The sequence below is a fragment of the Falco cherrug genome, chromosome 4, assembly GCF_023634085.1.
Source record: "Falco cherrug isolate bFalChe1 chromosome 4, bFalChe1.pri, whole genome shotgun sequence".
Classification (NCBI taxonomy): domain Eukaryota; kingdom Metazoa; phylum Chordata; class Aves; order Falconiformes; family Falconidae; genus Falco; species Falco cherrug.
The window spans coordinates 23,538,671-23,554,836 of NC_073700.1; the positions used below are offsets into that span (position 1 = coordinate 23,538,671).

Consider the following 16,166-nt stretch of genomic DNA (forward strand, 5'->3'; position numbering starts at 1 on the left):
TATAGCAGCCCTGTAAGGCAAGTAGAACCATTTCCCATTTCACAGACAAGAGGTTAAGCAACAGAGGAAGCCTAAAGGATATATCCAAAGTCAAACAAAAAGCCTTTGCGAGCACTGTTTCCCCAGCTGCTAGCCAAGCCTCTTTAACCACAGGACAATTCTGTATTAAGTCTTAGGATTGCAAAATCACAAGTTGGATTAGGAAAGAATTATACTTGAAAGAATTAAAGTATCAAGTATGCAATAGTTGCTTTTTTGCACATGCCACCCAGCCATGCACACACATCCTTGGCCTCATGAGCAGTCAACCTCACTCTTCCCATCTGAGCCAGGCTGCTGCAGTCACACAGCAGACAAGATATCGAGCAACATGAGCAAAGACCACCACATGCTAAAGACTGTTTGGGGAAGGTATCACTATATACTACTTCCATATCTATACCCTTCCTCAGGTATATGGTACTAGACACCGCACATAAAAAGATAAAACAGAAGAGACTGCAGACTAACAGACAGACCTTCGGCTTGAACCAACACTGCTACCCCTACAACGCAGAGAAAGAGCTTCAGAAGCCAAACATTAAGTCTAATGAGAGAGAATAACTTATGCTTTGAAGTGAGGCCAACAGCATACCTGGTAAAACAGTGTGTCACAGTGACAACGAATTCACTGTAGAAAAGCAGATACTAAAAGCTTGGTAATAAAACACCAGCGCTCACTGCCTGGTCCTCTGGTGCCAGCGGGGTCTCAGGGACCACTCTCACCTGGCACAGGCAGCACAACCATAGCAGAAGGCTGGGGTTCAAGATCCACAAGACCCTAAACTCAATCCCAGCTGACAGTGATCCTCCTGAGATGGTCCAGCACATGGGTGTTTCCAGAGGGGTAATGAACAAGGAAAGAGATAACTGCCAAATGCTCCTTCCCTGGCATTCTAAGAAGCACATCTCCGAAAACCCAGCAGAAAACCCAGAGTGGGATACGCTCCCTCCTGGAAAGAGGTTTTCACACCCTATTTGAACATTCTCCTGACCCTAACCCCACACTAAACAGACCCGGCAGGTCTCCACGGCGCAGCAGAGGACTGAGCAGGCAGACACTGCTACAATTGAGCAGAAGACTGCTTTATCTTAATCTGATTATGGGTGGAAAATAACATGCAGGCTTCTGTGTGGCATAGACTCACCTCCGACTCCTACAGTGCAGGGCTGAGCGGTAGCGTAGCAGTATTCTGACAGCCTGATCCACTGCTTGTGGACAAGATCATCATAAGCCAGCACAAGCACAGTCCCGCTGAGTGTGGGAATCGATCCCGTTCTGCCTTTCTTTTAGCCCTTCGTTTGTAGCTGCCAGTCTTCTTCCATCTCCATTTTCTGTAGAGAAAGTCAGAGGAGTTCAATCAGTATACAGGGTAAGGAGACAAAGGCCAATCACCGTAATTCCCACTAGAAGCCAGGTAGGGAGACTTACAGCCTAACAATGAGGGAAAAAAATAGATTCTAAAGAAAAGCAAATCTCCCCAAACTCAAAGAACACCATGCTGCAGAAGGCCAAAACAAGTGCTCAAAGCTGCATTTCAAATCCATGGGTGGACATTATCTCAAACATTGGTTTGAGAACAGAAAAGACTCCTCAAATTATTAAACCGATTTCAGGTGAGATCCTTCTGCCAGACCCATGAGAAGATTCTGCACTCCACAGCAAATCTAGCCTCCCAGATGAGAAAGGAACAAGACCAGCACTCTTGACCCCAACAGCTTTTAACGCTTACTTCACCCCATGCCAAACCAGGCCTGGAATTCAAAATCCAACTTCCAGCAGCTTGGAAGCAAAAGCAGGAAAAGAGAGGGAAGGGCCAGCTGGGCAAGGACTTGCACTACTGGGAAACCATCGGTCTGCCTTAAACTCCGAGCAAGATGGTTTCTCCAGCTCAAGGCTGTGCTTGGTGGCTGCTGTTGGGTGGCTCTGCTGCCTGAGCAACTGATGCACCAAAGCTTGGCACACTTGAAGATGGGGCAATTGCAGCATTGATTTGATAAGCTTCAGTAAGGAGAACACCATGTATTTCAAAGCCAAAAGGCAGCTCTAAGGCAAGTTCAGTCCCACCACTCCATTTTCATCTGGACTGGAGCTTTAGTCTGGCCTCATCCAATGACTCATGATCAGCATCTTTAAAATTCAACTAGAAACAAAGATAAAGCCATAAGTACAGACATACTCAAAGCTGCAGACTTTTCTATTTGCTTTTTTTCAGCTAACAGTTTGTCACTATAGAGTCAGACTACTTAAATAGGTTTTAAATCTTGCAGACCTTTGAAGACTTCCCGTCACACAGAGAACAACTGTAGCAGACTGAAAGTTTTGGCAGTTTATAGTTATCTGTTGGGGTTTCTCTTACAGATAATTATAAGAGATTCTCTTTTACAGTTCAACTAATTACACAACTTCCTTTGTCCATTAATGTCACTGATACTCTGGCCTCAGCCCTGCAAGGGTGCCCTCGTGGAGATGGAGAAACAGAAGAAACCATAAGAGTCCTGTTATCTTTAAAAACCTTGAAAAATCCAAGACTCCCGGTACTTTCATCACTGTTTTCCTAGTCATATTGGTTCCAGGCAGAGAAAGCAATTAAGTGCACGCTGCTATTTAAAAGCGCAGGGATAAACACACTGAAATTAAACAAAACAACTAATCTAGTAAGTATAAAAGCATAGTTTATATCTTTGACACAGCTACATTTCATCTCAGTGCAAAGAAACTGAATTTCATTTCCTAAAGATCAAATAGCTTTCAAATCTGGAAAAGTCTGAAGTCCAGATCTAGGAATGAACAGAAAGTGGAGATTTCTTTTTAGTTTCTATGGAAGCAATTCTTTCAGTTTTATTTGTAAAACTGGCTAAACTCATGAGTCAGACTTTTCTACTGGAAGACTTTGTAACATATGTAGATACTGTAGTCTAAGGAAAAGCACTATTCTGTGTTGAGTGGCCATGACAATCCATTAAATGAAGCAACTATATTAGGAAAATATGTCTGCTGTTTTATTAGCTGTTCTGAGGCAGACATGATGATCTGAGCCTAGAAGATTTATACAGACAGTATATTTTATTAGATCAAGTACTGAAACCGGGGAGAAAAAAAAAAAAAGACAAGCTCTTAGACACATGAGCCATGCAGACAGTTGTCCCCATTACAACAGTCAGTCTAATAAAATATATTACTTCTTACTATAAACCTTCCTTCTCTGTAATTTTCATCATTGCTAATGCAAAAACTTTTAAAGTGACTCATACTTTTTTTTAATTTTCTCCTTTTCTGAAAAGTTACACATCAGCCACACAAGAACTCCAGTACACAGGAGACTGCTGGAGCACATCAGACACTTAAACCTGGCACCAGTGCTGCATTCGCTGTTCACAGTCACTGCTGCCTCCAGCTGCATCAGCAGGAGGATGCCACTGCCTCTGGGGCAGAAAGCATAAGGCTGCTCCCGTCCCTGTGACTCCCCACAGCTCAGTCTTTGCCACCAGGAAAACATGCAAAATCCCTATTGATTTTCAGAGTGCTACACCACAGTTTCTCTCATTGCAATTCCTGAATTTCTTGTTTGTTCCTTCCCAAACATGTACTGCCAAGATACTTTACCTTAGCAAGCAGTGTAATAACCTCTGCACTGACAGGAGATGGGTATCTTGCTCAGCTGTGTCGAAGGTTCACTTAAAAATACACTCTGTGACCTTGATGCAGATTTAATCTGTCATTGTACACTCAGTTTAGCTCCAATCTCGCCTTTTTGCAGTCCTGTCCTAAAAAAGTCAACTAGATATCTTTTCATTCACTTGCAACATACTGAGTGACCTTGGCAATAGTCTAATCTATCTTGGCAGATTTAAGATAGAGAAAACAAGCAGTAGAGACAGACCTGCTGGTTTCTGCTATTGATCAGTGACTTGAGTGAAAGCTCATTATGAGCAGAAGGAACGTGTCAGGTACAAGTTCTCCTACAGAGCAGCAGCAAGCGAGATGAAGAAACTCCTAACCAAAGAAAGGATGGTTGTGCTTTTGCTTTTGGCAGAGGGAAGGAAAAAAAGGGCAAGGCAAGAAAGGAGGAGCAGACAACACTTCAGGTCTACGTAGGCTGCACATCAGGAACTCCCAATTAAGTAAACTAAGTTTACTTAACTGAAAAGTAACAGAACATTTGTTTTCAAATTAGCAAGGTTACCTTGTCAAACTTTACAAGAAGAGAACAAAACTCATAATACTGTTTCTCTGTGTACTTATATATATGCACATTAAGATAATACTAAGATGTAATACTAAGATACACACACTTTAAGTAGTATACTATTTAGAGTATTCCTTCTGCCACTCAGAAACTCAAAGAGAATACCTAAGAACACAAGAACAGTCAAACAAACCCTTATTGTTGCACTTGCAATCAGTGCATAATGCAGAAACATATTGCTCTGTTTGAATAGTGCTGCCTTGCCTCAAGACAGGTCTTTTTACTCAAGACAGTTACTCCGTACTAGCTGCTGAAGCACATCTACCATGACCTGGTGCATCTCTTCCAGCCTCCCCAGAGCACAAGCTGGCAGTCATGCCAGGCTGTTTGGCACTTCTATTATCCTCTTTGCTCAGACTACCTTTGTACCCCAGGACAAAGATGGCTACTTGCCTGTCTCTGAATTTTATGGGAGGAAGCATCATCAACACTCCTTTCACAAGATGCCCCAAACAAAATACTGCACGGTCACTGGGAGAGACAGCAGCAAAGTCTCACCCATCACCAAGACTAACAGGACACCAAGAGAAACATTTGCTGAGGGAGATGCTCCCAGGGCAGAGGCCAGAAGCAGTTCCTGGATTCCAGGGTGTCTCAGAACTTCTCACAGGAGGCAGCAGTTTAGATGACCAGCACTGCAGTCCAAGCTCTTAACTCCAAGGCTGAAGCCAAGGTAACAGCCATGCTCAGGTTTCTCACTGGTGCTGCACTCTTCCATTATGCCTTAATATCTGTAAGAAAATACAACTATGCTTCCTTTTACTGCAGTGTGGCTTATCCTCCAACCTCCACAGGTCAAACCCATGTCAAAATTTCACATAAGTATCAGGTGGTAAACTGAGCTAGATGAGAAGGAGAATATCCAGCATCCAGCTGAGAAGAGAAATATCAGACACCGGGGGATGTTTACTGCTTACAGACTTCACACCAGGCAAAAACATAATGGGTGTGGGGGGAACAGACAATGGAATAATTGAAAACAAGCAGGAGTAGGTACACGCAAGGAGGGAGAAACAACAGCACAGGACAAATCCTACACAGGAGACCTGATTCTTTCTCGTTCCTCAGTTTTAGAAGTCTAACCCCAGCTCATTTTATTGTGCCTGCATGGTCTCCTTTAAAGGGTCTGTTAGGTCAAAGACACTCAGTTGCCATCCCTTCAATCATACATTAAAAAAAGCAAAAAAAAACTCTAGATAAAAATTAGGCAGAGCAAGACATCAAAAGGAGAAAAATCATGTAGCAGAACTCGGGAGAGATATCAAGCAAGCAAGCGAGCAGTCATGCACTGTGTGTGCAGCTGATCCACCCCAGTAAATGTCAGCTTCAGTAAAGGTCACCGTCTGTATTGATTCCTCAACACTTCAACGCAGGCGATTCTGTACAGCAACTCCTTTCATGATGGATCAGACAGTCGAACAATTTAGCATACTGATGGAGGGAGGGGAGAGGGACAGAGAGCAAAACGTGTGCTATTTAACTTGCTGCTAGTATGCATGGGTAGAAACATCATCAAACCATAAACACATTCATGTGTGGTGAAATAAAATGCATTACTGACTACCAAACAAATACCCTCTCTAACATATACATATACAGAGGTATTAAAATAGGATTATCTCCATCCTTGCAGATTTTCAAAACCAGACTGGATAATACCCTGAGCAACCTGGCCCGATCTCACAGCAGGACATTAGACTAGAGACATCCCAAGGTCCTTTTCAACCCGAGTTATCCTGTGATCCATGAAACTGAGACACATACCATGAAGGTACAAGTATGGAAGCTATATGTGTGGAAGAACAACATGATGGGTCATATCCTAATTTCCACACCAGTAGTTGATAACCTCAGTAAAAATATAACCTCAAATACAATGCAAGATTTTAGAGGTTTCTTATCTTTGAGGTCAAAGAAACTATCAGGGGAAGATTCTCAACCATTTTAATACTTAAAGTTAGACACTATACTTTTAAAAATATTTGACCACCCACAATTTGCTGGTCCAGGTACAGAATTCACTAGGTGAATTCACATAACTTACATTGCATAGGAGAAACCTGTTACAATCTTAAAAGCTTCCTCTGGTCTCGCTCTATGAAACCAACCTGGTCTACATCACTGCCATTGTACCTTTAAATCTGCCAAAAGGCACCTCGCAGTAGATGCGAATTCAGAGTCAGAGAAACTAATTGGAATTACAGCGAGGGCCAGGATCCAAAGTATCAGTGAACTTCTACCTCAGGATGCTCATCATCATAAAAAAATACTCTGCTATCAAAAGGTCTCACTGTCGTTCAATACAACAGGGGTTTTCACAGTGACGTAAAGGTTTTCAGCCTTTATTGCTCTTCAGTGCCTGCCAGTTTAGTACCTGAAGGCAACCAATACCACTTTTGATAACCAAATACCTTTTACCTCCCCATCAACAGCAGGTAATAAAATGCGTCCCAGTAAGTGTGCTAGAAATACAGCAGTAAATACAGATCATGAAGAACCTGCTAGACCAGCTAATCTCCTCAGAGGTCAACACTATAACAGCAATTAACTGCGGACATTAATACTTTCACAGACTAGTAGTGCTTTCAAGCTTTCCGGATGAAAAAAAGCAGGTCACCAAGTTGTTCTTTGTGGTTGCAACTTGTTTTGCATTTGTCTAGAAAAAGACCTACTGGCAAATCTAATTACTGAGCTACATTAGCTGGAAAAAAAAAATAAAAGTCATATGCATGTAAGTGCCTATTTTATATTTTAACTGCCAACTACACAGCCCTAAATTCATCAGACATCCTTTTATTTAGAATAGGTACTATATTCCATATGAAATTAATTATCTCACTGTTGATGGACTGTTGGTTATTATGCCCCTTTGAGATGTAAAGTCTCAGTGGCACAACTTCCAAAAGGAGCAGTGGTTTGAATGTGCATGTACATTCCCCCCAGAATATACACAAAAGGGGAAGTATTTACCACTAAGATAAACTTGACATTTAAGCTTAGAGCATAAATCTTTAAGTTTTCAAAAGACAAATTCCAAATAATGGCTTCTTTTCAAGCAAATACATATTAATGAATATTTGAGAAGTATGTAAAGGCACGGAAGCATAGGACAAAGGGACATTCTGTGGGGCAGATCTCCAGCTGGTGTAAACTACCACAGCTAATGGACTTCCTTCAACTATGTATGTGAAACAACTGCATTGTTATTTCTACCAGATACTAGAAATTTATACCAACTGTGTGATCTTCAACAAACATGAAGAAATAGCTCCAAGCCTTCACGTCAGAAGGTTTTTTTCAGCATAGAGCCAGAAGAGAAAGTCTCCCCTCCAGGCTTGATGCTCCATATTACCACCACCCACATATACCTGCATGCTTCACTCTTCATATCCACCATATGTATCTACCGCATTCATGGGCCAAGCAGAAGTACTCGTCAGCGCTGGTACCACCAGAGGATGAATCAGGCCTTTTTGTCTTAATCTTAAGTGTAACTTAAAAAAATATCTAACCCAACTAGTTCATTGCTATGTCGTACCTGGCAAGAGTGATTGAGAGGAGCAGTCACAGTAAAACAGCCTATGGTATTTCATGCAAGCTACATGTGGTTAATTACTAACTAGTTACTGATAATGGGCCCCAACCTAATGGCATGAGTAATGGGAAAGATTAGGAAATAAACATTTGAGTGACATATTTGTGTTTATATTGAATTAACACATTTCTACAGATTCATACCCTCACAGGCTATCCTTACCCAAAACAAAGAAAAAACAGCCACAGAGACCAGGCAACTAAGGGTTTGGTTTCTATAGATTTTTGCATTTAAACCACCTACTTCACAGCTACAGAATAAGTAAGTGAAAGTGGATGAACAGCTTATTTATGAACCAATGGGTGCACCGGAGGAACACTTTGATGATCCACAGGCAACAGCACATTTTCTGGCCTTGGCCAATTTACAGCATTTCATTTTTGTGGGGGTTTTGGGTTAGGGATTTAAAACTCTTCAGTTACAAAACAGAAAGTGTTCTTATTAAGAAAAAAGTCTGGAAATGAATGCTTTGCTTAATGACTTCCAGTAGCCTTAGCGACAAAAAAGCCCTATGGGTTTGTTCATGTCTTTCTACACACTCAATTCTTAGCTACATCCTTCTTCTAAAGCATCACTACTGCATAACCAATGAATAATTTAAAACCCCTAAACCAAACAGGATACTGTCTCCAGACCTGTGAGTAAGACACAGCAAAACAGTCTATCTGGAAGAATATGATCATAAAAGTGTGTTCTCAAGATACCAAGAGTCAAGTTACATCGACAGCTGTGCTTGAGACAAGAGTAATTGAATTTCCTGTAAAGGGTACATACTAGTGTTTGGCCTGTCTTGATTTAAGCTAGAGTTCATCAAACATTTCCAGAATCAGTGACAGAGACATAATACAGTGTCCTTAAAGCCACCTGATTGAAAATAGAACAGGGCATCTGTAACTGAACCGCTAAGAAAGTCTCATTGGCAGGTATGTTCCTTCCAGAAGGTAAGTAAGAAGACATTCAATAACACTGGCTTGCTTTTTTCCTCTTCTTCTAAGAAGTTTAAAAACAATAATCAAGAAGTCTTGTTTTCTTCTTTTCTTTCCCTGCAGCTCAAGGCAGGGAGCAAAAGCACGGTCCAGGGCTGGGCAGAGCACCAGCAGACCTGCACTCAGCTCCTCATCCATCTCCTTGTCACGCTGCAGAAGCTGCTCAGCTCCCTGCTCGTATCAGGTACCACTAACAGCCCTCTCCCCAATTCACCTCTAAGGCTGGAAATTATTAAAAGACATTATTATTTATTTGTTTTTGCTGTTGGGGGCAGAGGATTGATCTGAAACTAAAACAGATCAGTTGAATAAGAAAGTACTTACTGCTCCACACTGGGAAACTATGGCCAGCCCTCACAACAAGACTTTTTTTTTGGAACGTAGTTCACTAACCAGCCATACTATTCCCAAATAATACCTTCCATTATGCCAGAATAGTCCTTCAGGCTTTGATAGCACAATACACTAAAGAACATCCTCAGTTTTAGCTTCATTTCATTGAGAACTTTAAGGTACTCCTGTTTCAGCAGGAACTGTGAATACACTCTATGTGACAAACCTAGTAGGGAAAATTTATAATGTGTAGGAGGACTGAAAAAATGCAATTCTTATGTGCCTGTTAAGAAAAGCTTCAAAAGCTTTGCTTTGAAGTAAAGTGTTAATATTTTTCATAAAATATTTATAAAGTGGTACATGATATTTATAGAAGAATACAAGCATATTTTTATAGACAGCTTGGAAATTCTCAATACTAGGTTTAACAGAAAAAGTGAACCTTTGCTTTTGAGTACTTTGCATCCTTTTGCATAATTTCATTGACATGTTAGGTTTCTTATTAAATTTTATAGGATGATTTCAAAAGGCTTCCCAATGGTTATAAAATCATACTAAATTTGATGGAGCTTTTTCACAACAGACAATAGGGGCACATCTCTTATAAACCTATTAGAAAAAGATTCATTTTATTTTCTCATAAATAAGGTTTCATCAGAAACATTTACAATTTTATACAACAGTTTAAAACTGTTCACTGAATCCCTGATAACCTGCTCAAAAAGGAAGTACCGGCAAGAAAAGTCTGTGGTCTCAATATCCAGGTTTAACATCTCAACACTGCTGGATGAAGCACAACACAGCGGAGCCAGCACACGCTGTAGGTGCCGCAGCCTCCAGAGCTCCCTGCTTCCCCACTCGCCTGGGCAGTACTCACACTGCTCTTTGGCCTTACTGCATCCACTGCAGCGATGCTGATTACTAATTTCATGCAGCCTAAACCCACCACATGTTGAACACCACACTCTATTCACAAAAGAGCCTTCACTGCACCCACAGCTTGAGGTAGCTCCATTCTGCATGGATCACTGCGAGGTGGGTCTTATCTTCAGAGAACGCTTTTGTGTCCACAACAGGTACAGCACCACCCGTGCTGTCATCTGAAATAAGGCCAACAGCAGCTACAGAAGTGCTGCGTCACTTCAGCTCTGCCACAGAAACGTGAACATAAGGTTTATCCCCAAAGGCTCCAACTTCAATTTATAAAATAGAACAAGACCTCCAGACAAGGGGTCTTTCCAGGTGCTGTGCCAAAGGCCACTGGCACTTCTGCCCAGAGAACACTATATCAGGTGTCAACTGCAGAGGCAGCTTTTACTTATGCCTCAGTACTAACATGTCAGTTAATCAAAAACATCCTTATTATTATTGGATTAGCACAGTGGAAGTATTACAGCCCCTCAATCTTTTATTCCTGTAGGCTATATATCCTCTCCAGAAAAAAAAAAGTCTGTCTCCTTTTGGAATTGTGGATTTTTCTACTAAACAGAAAAGGTCAGCTTTAAAATTAAAGCGATACTTTTACAGGGTTATTCCTGTTCAGTGAATATAGCCATATTTCTTCAGCCCATTAGTAGTATTGGATTTCTAAACCACATTTTAGTAGCTGACAACACACATATGCAAAAAAAAACATTATCAGTAACAATACAAACACTGAATGGAACAATTTAAAATAGGTCAACACTCCAGCAACATTTTATTTAAATATAGCACATGTAAAAGGATCACTCTGGATACTTATTAATCATGTGATAGGTATTAAACTGAAACATTTTAAGTCACTTCCCACAAAGATTTCCTAAGGGTCTCATATGCATAGAATTGTCATATCATGATTAAAAAAAATAGGTGTAAAATATTTCACCAGTCCACCGTACTGACACAAAGCAAAATCAGCTATACTTAAGGTATGCTAGCACAACCTGTTCTTAAAAAGAAAAAAACACACCATCACACAAAAAAAATCCAGAGACAGGGAGATCCAGGGATTCTACAAAATTCAGTGACAATATGTGCCTCCTGCTTACAACGTTTTGGTTATAAGCAGATATAAACCTCCTTGCAACATATGCTTATGTTCTGTTCTATTCCTAGGGTACATAACAAATACTTAATTACCACCCCCATTGCCACACAAGTGTGCACACAAACATGAGAAACAATGAACAGCTGATTTAAATTCTGCATGTGCAACATTTAATGCAAGTTGTAAACTATAAAAGACCAAGCTGTGTAATGTTTACTTGCAATATAAACGACTTGAAAGATTCAAGTCAATAGGAACCCTGAGGATTAATATGCATGTATTCCCTACACTGCTGTCAAACCACAGCCTGTCTCATTTAAACACACTTATTTCTGTAGTTCTGCAGATTGCCTTAAAGTGAATTACAGAAAAAACACAGATATTAGTATAATATAGCCATCACCTCTGCAGCAATGGCATCTTCTTGAACAGGACCTCCCTCTAAACATCAGCTTTAATTTAGACTGCAAGCTCTCCATGAAGAATTGGTTTCAATCATTTCTAGAAGGCACTTAGCAATGGACTATCATTATCATCACAGTGCTACCCATGATGATCACTGTCAGAGTTCCATACTGCAGAAAACTACACTACTTGATTCAGAAACTGTTGCCTAGTTTAGTTACTAAACCTATGACTTGTGGAAGGTAGAGAAAGACGTTCCAGCAAAGGAAATATAATTAGCACAATGAGGATCATCAAGCTTCCAGTATGTTACATTTAATGTTACAAACTTTTGTTACAAAAAATGTTACATGTAATGTTACAAAAAAATTACAATGTTACAAAGCTGTTTTACAAAAAGAAAACAAAGTGATTAGGGGGAAAAAACAAAATAACCAACAAAAAAACAAAACAAAAAATACACAAACCTTATGGGAAGTCTTATTTGAGAACCCACCAATTGTGGAATACTCACCTGCACTTAAAAGGGAACTAAAACAAAACAGAACTAAAGTCAGTTTCTACTTAGTTAGGCAGTTGCAACAGCCTAAATATTCAAAGGCATCACAAAACATTTATCACAGGCAGGATTTGCACGCTCCTGCACATAAGAGGGAAGAAAGCTGGCTAAATCTCTGCAAGATTGTCAGTAGAACAGCAGCCTACAAGCCATGTCAAAGAGAAAGCATCACCCAGGTCACAACCATATGGCTGTGCTAAACTACACAAAACTCTGCATCTAGCAGTACAGCCACTACTTACCTCTTAAGTGCAGCTCTAAGAAATGCTTTGTTCTCCACTACCATGAGGTGATGAAATAAAAGATCTTTGCTATCCATCTCCTTTATAGGAGACAAGCACTTCCATCGTTAAAGGACTATTGTCACAAGTTGGATATTCCTGAGCACCTAAGCATTGCTACACTGTTTTGACAAGCCTACTGAGAGCTGTTGAAATATCATTAAAGTTTAACAAAACAGATTGCCCTTGAGCAGTAACACACACGTTGCCCTAGTACCCTCCCAAGCAAAGGCTGGTAATGAATGGAAAGCCTACAATAATGAAAAGCTATATTTTAAATGCTAATGTAGGCTTCAAAAAGGTGATATGGGAAAAGTGACAAAGGACAAAGGTAGTTTGTTTGCGAGGGGTGTGTGTGTGAACAAAAGATTAAAGGTAACTTGATCAAATGAATCTACCACATTAATACAACTAAAGTACTCTTTGAATCCTGTGTGCTACTCTGAAATAAGTTAGTGATTACAGACAAGCCAAAAAGGACCAACCAGTTTTGGGACATAGACCTCTCCAAGTACGTACTGTTTTCTGAAACTGGTTGTTCAAAACTATTCAGTTTTTAGACTCAGCAAAAACAGCGAGGAGGATGCTACTTAAACTTAAAATTCATACATGAAACTGCAGTGCATTTCTAACCTGTCTTAGGGGGTTCTTCCATTCTCTAGATGACTCTCAACAACAACTGCAGCTTTCACATCAGGTTACCCCGAGCTGTGTGATCTCCAGCATTGGAGAACCTCAAAGCTCAACTAGATGCAACCTTAGCAACCTGGCTGGCCCCCTCCAAGTGGGAGAATGGATCCAGACCGCCTCCAGAGCCACGTTCCAACCTGATACCACAGCTCTAAAAAGCTTTGTTTAGACAAACATCCATTTTTGTTTCCAAAAACAGTTCTCTGCACAAAAAATGGTAATAAATGATCATGTTGTATCAAAGTTGTAGGTGAGACAAGTACCACCAAAAGGAGGAATAAATGAAGCAAGAGAGAATAAAAGAGCATTCTAGCAGATATTCCCAAGCTATACCTTTAAATATCATCTCTGCACATGCACACACACGTGGCCTAACATGGAGCCTGTAAATTCTTCAAGTCTCACTGCCTATGAGCTCATTTTGGCAGAGAAATGATTAAATAGAGCTGTAGTGATTATATCTCCATCTTACACCAATACTAGAGGAACTTAATTTGATACAGTCCTGGTTAATAAACAGAAAACAGATGAAACAATTTATCTCTATTTACTACAAATTCCATGGGGAAAAGAAGACTTTGTCAAATCTGTTTGTGTCTTTAATACCGCACTGAAGTCTCTAGTAACTACTTTGCAGATCCTAAGGCAGAAGAAAATTCAATCATATTTTGGCTTCTAAGAGTAACACAAAATAAGTCCTTTTCTTTCTGCTTTGTTATCCTCATTAGAGATCACTCAAACGGTACCGAATGCTTACAGTAGCCTACATGCTTAAGGAACCATGTGGGTGGGTGACATCTGTAGACTCTGCCTTTAGGTAATGTCAAACTTTTCCACCCCAAAAATCTAGAGAACAGGCCAGTTTAGAGCACACAATACCCTTTCTGATGTCTGGAACAGAAGCTTACCATAGGTGACAGGATCAGCTACATCATCTTAGTCATACGACACATTTTATAAGTCTTAACACATTGGAGATATTAATTCAAAGCAGCTTTTCAAGGGGAGAAAGCCCACCCAGCATGTACGCAATGTTAACTTTCTCAAACACATTCTGTCAAACTGAAGTCAAAAAAATATAAAACCTCAAAACACACTTAGTGCGTCCATGCCTGGAGGTGTCAATGCAAGACAGCAAGCAGGTGCGTTATTTAGCCCAGTTTAGAACAGCACTTACCCACATGTGTAGTTTAAAGCACATATGTTTAATTCTGTAATTCTTAAAGTACTTGAAGACAGTGAGCTAATTTTGATTCCACATTATTCATCTTGCTTACATGCTATATTCCTCCCACCAACCCACATCCATCTCTGCCATTAAATTGTAGGTTTGCTCCAGAGCAAAGGACTACTCCTACTATGTCTGCATGCAGCCAGGCACACCAAGGTCCCACGATTAGAGGCTGTTAGGCACTAAAATAACACCAATTTTATGTGACAAAAGGAATAAAAGGAAATCTTTGACTCTGCTTTAGAAAAGTGAGGTAGAAATCAGCATTCAAATGATAATTAGTTTGACCAGTATTTTCCAATCCACGTGGGCCAGAGCTGTTCTCAGTTGCTAAGAAAAAAATAGCCCATGGCCCACGAAGTTCAATAAACCCCCCCTTCCCCACAATTTACTGGAGCACCAGCACAGCACACTGCTCATATTGAAGGTTTTAGAAAGGTGCATGGCAGAATTTCACCCCAGGTGAATTTACACATTGGATTAAACAGCAGAGCACACTGCTCTAACCAGGAGCCACCACTCAAGGGCTGGGAGCCAACAGCCGCTTCCCAGGCAGAAGGAATACAAGGGGCTATTTCCCCCTCGCAGCCCAAAGCAGACCAAGCCCCTTCACCAGCTGAGAGACAGGCTTGTAGATTTATTCGCTGGACCCTGCAGAGCTGGATGGGGACACAGGAGCAAGGCCACGCCACCCTCTCCAAACAAGGGGCAAGTATCCCATCCCACGTGGTGGGGAAGGAGTTACTACCCCCAAAGGGACTGAGGCCAAACATTCCCCACAACAGCCTGCCTTCCCTCCGTTAGCATCAGCTCTGAAGAAACAGCAAACTAGATTACACGGATCAGAAACAACACAAGCTACTTCTGTGGCTTGCCTTGCTCAGAGGCACTCTCCTCGCCGTGACTGATGTGGCCCTGCTGGTGTCACACCAGGCTACTTTATGTGCATCCATAAACTGCTATAATTCAGCACAAATTCATTCTGTTCTGTGGAGGATTTTGGAAAACAATGAAATTTTAGCATCCCTCAAAAAAAAAGATGTTATCTCACTGGGTATGACAGAATTCTGAAGTATTTCAGCATTAGTAAGTGTTACACAATGCATCATCTGCATAAACACACTGAACCAAGAAAAATCATACAGGAATTCTTCATCAGAGCAGTTCACTTTTCAGGCCTCCCACAAACACCCTTAATCTTTGTTCCTATAGATTCAACTTAACCTTTTGGAAACATTACAGCTAATAACCTTAAGGGAATAACAGGAAAACATTCCTTTTCTTGACATTTCTGCACCCCACTCCTCCAGCCTCTCCCTCCTGCCTTCCCATTGCTTTTGACACTACTGATCACTCCCCCCTCACTGACATCTCATCTTCCTTGGGCTTCTGGGTGGTCTCTTAACTCACAATCCTGTTCAGTCAGGACACCAGAGTTTCTCCTCCTTGCTCACACCCACCAGGGGTCTTCAAACACACTAATCATGCTCCATTATCAACTTACGGAAAAGACCTCTTACCCACTCATCTGAAGACAGCCTCAAGTTTTGCCCAAGTTTCAGGCAACAGCACGCACCAACATTAGCAGAGATCGAAATCAGACACTAGGTTGAACTTTCAATCTCTGGCAGCCACATCTTCAATCAACTGAATGTCACACTCCTCCAGCTCTGAAGGGGCATCCTCGCTCATGAAAGTTATCATTACCCTGGGTCACCAACCAAAAAAGCCGATTACCCTCTGCAGCAGCACCCGGCTTGGGGAACTC

At 41.0% G+C, this 16,166-nt stretch overlaps 1 long non-coding RNA gene across 29 annotated transcripts in view; it reads right to left on the minus strand.

Annotated features, from left to right (window-relative positions):
- LOC114017065 (uncharacterized) overlaps positions 1–16,166 on the minus strand; it is a 206,799-nt gene that overhangs the window by 177,740 nt on the left and 12,893 nt on the right. For all 29 annotated transcript variants that reach the window (XR_008731891.1, XR_008731890.1, XR_008731889.1 and 26 more), the window contains exon 2: positions 1,188–1,374. This is a non-coding gene — a long non-coding RNA (uncharacterized LOC114017065). The remainder of the gene's footprint in view (positions 1–1,187; positions 1,375–16,166) is intronic.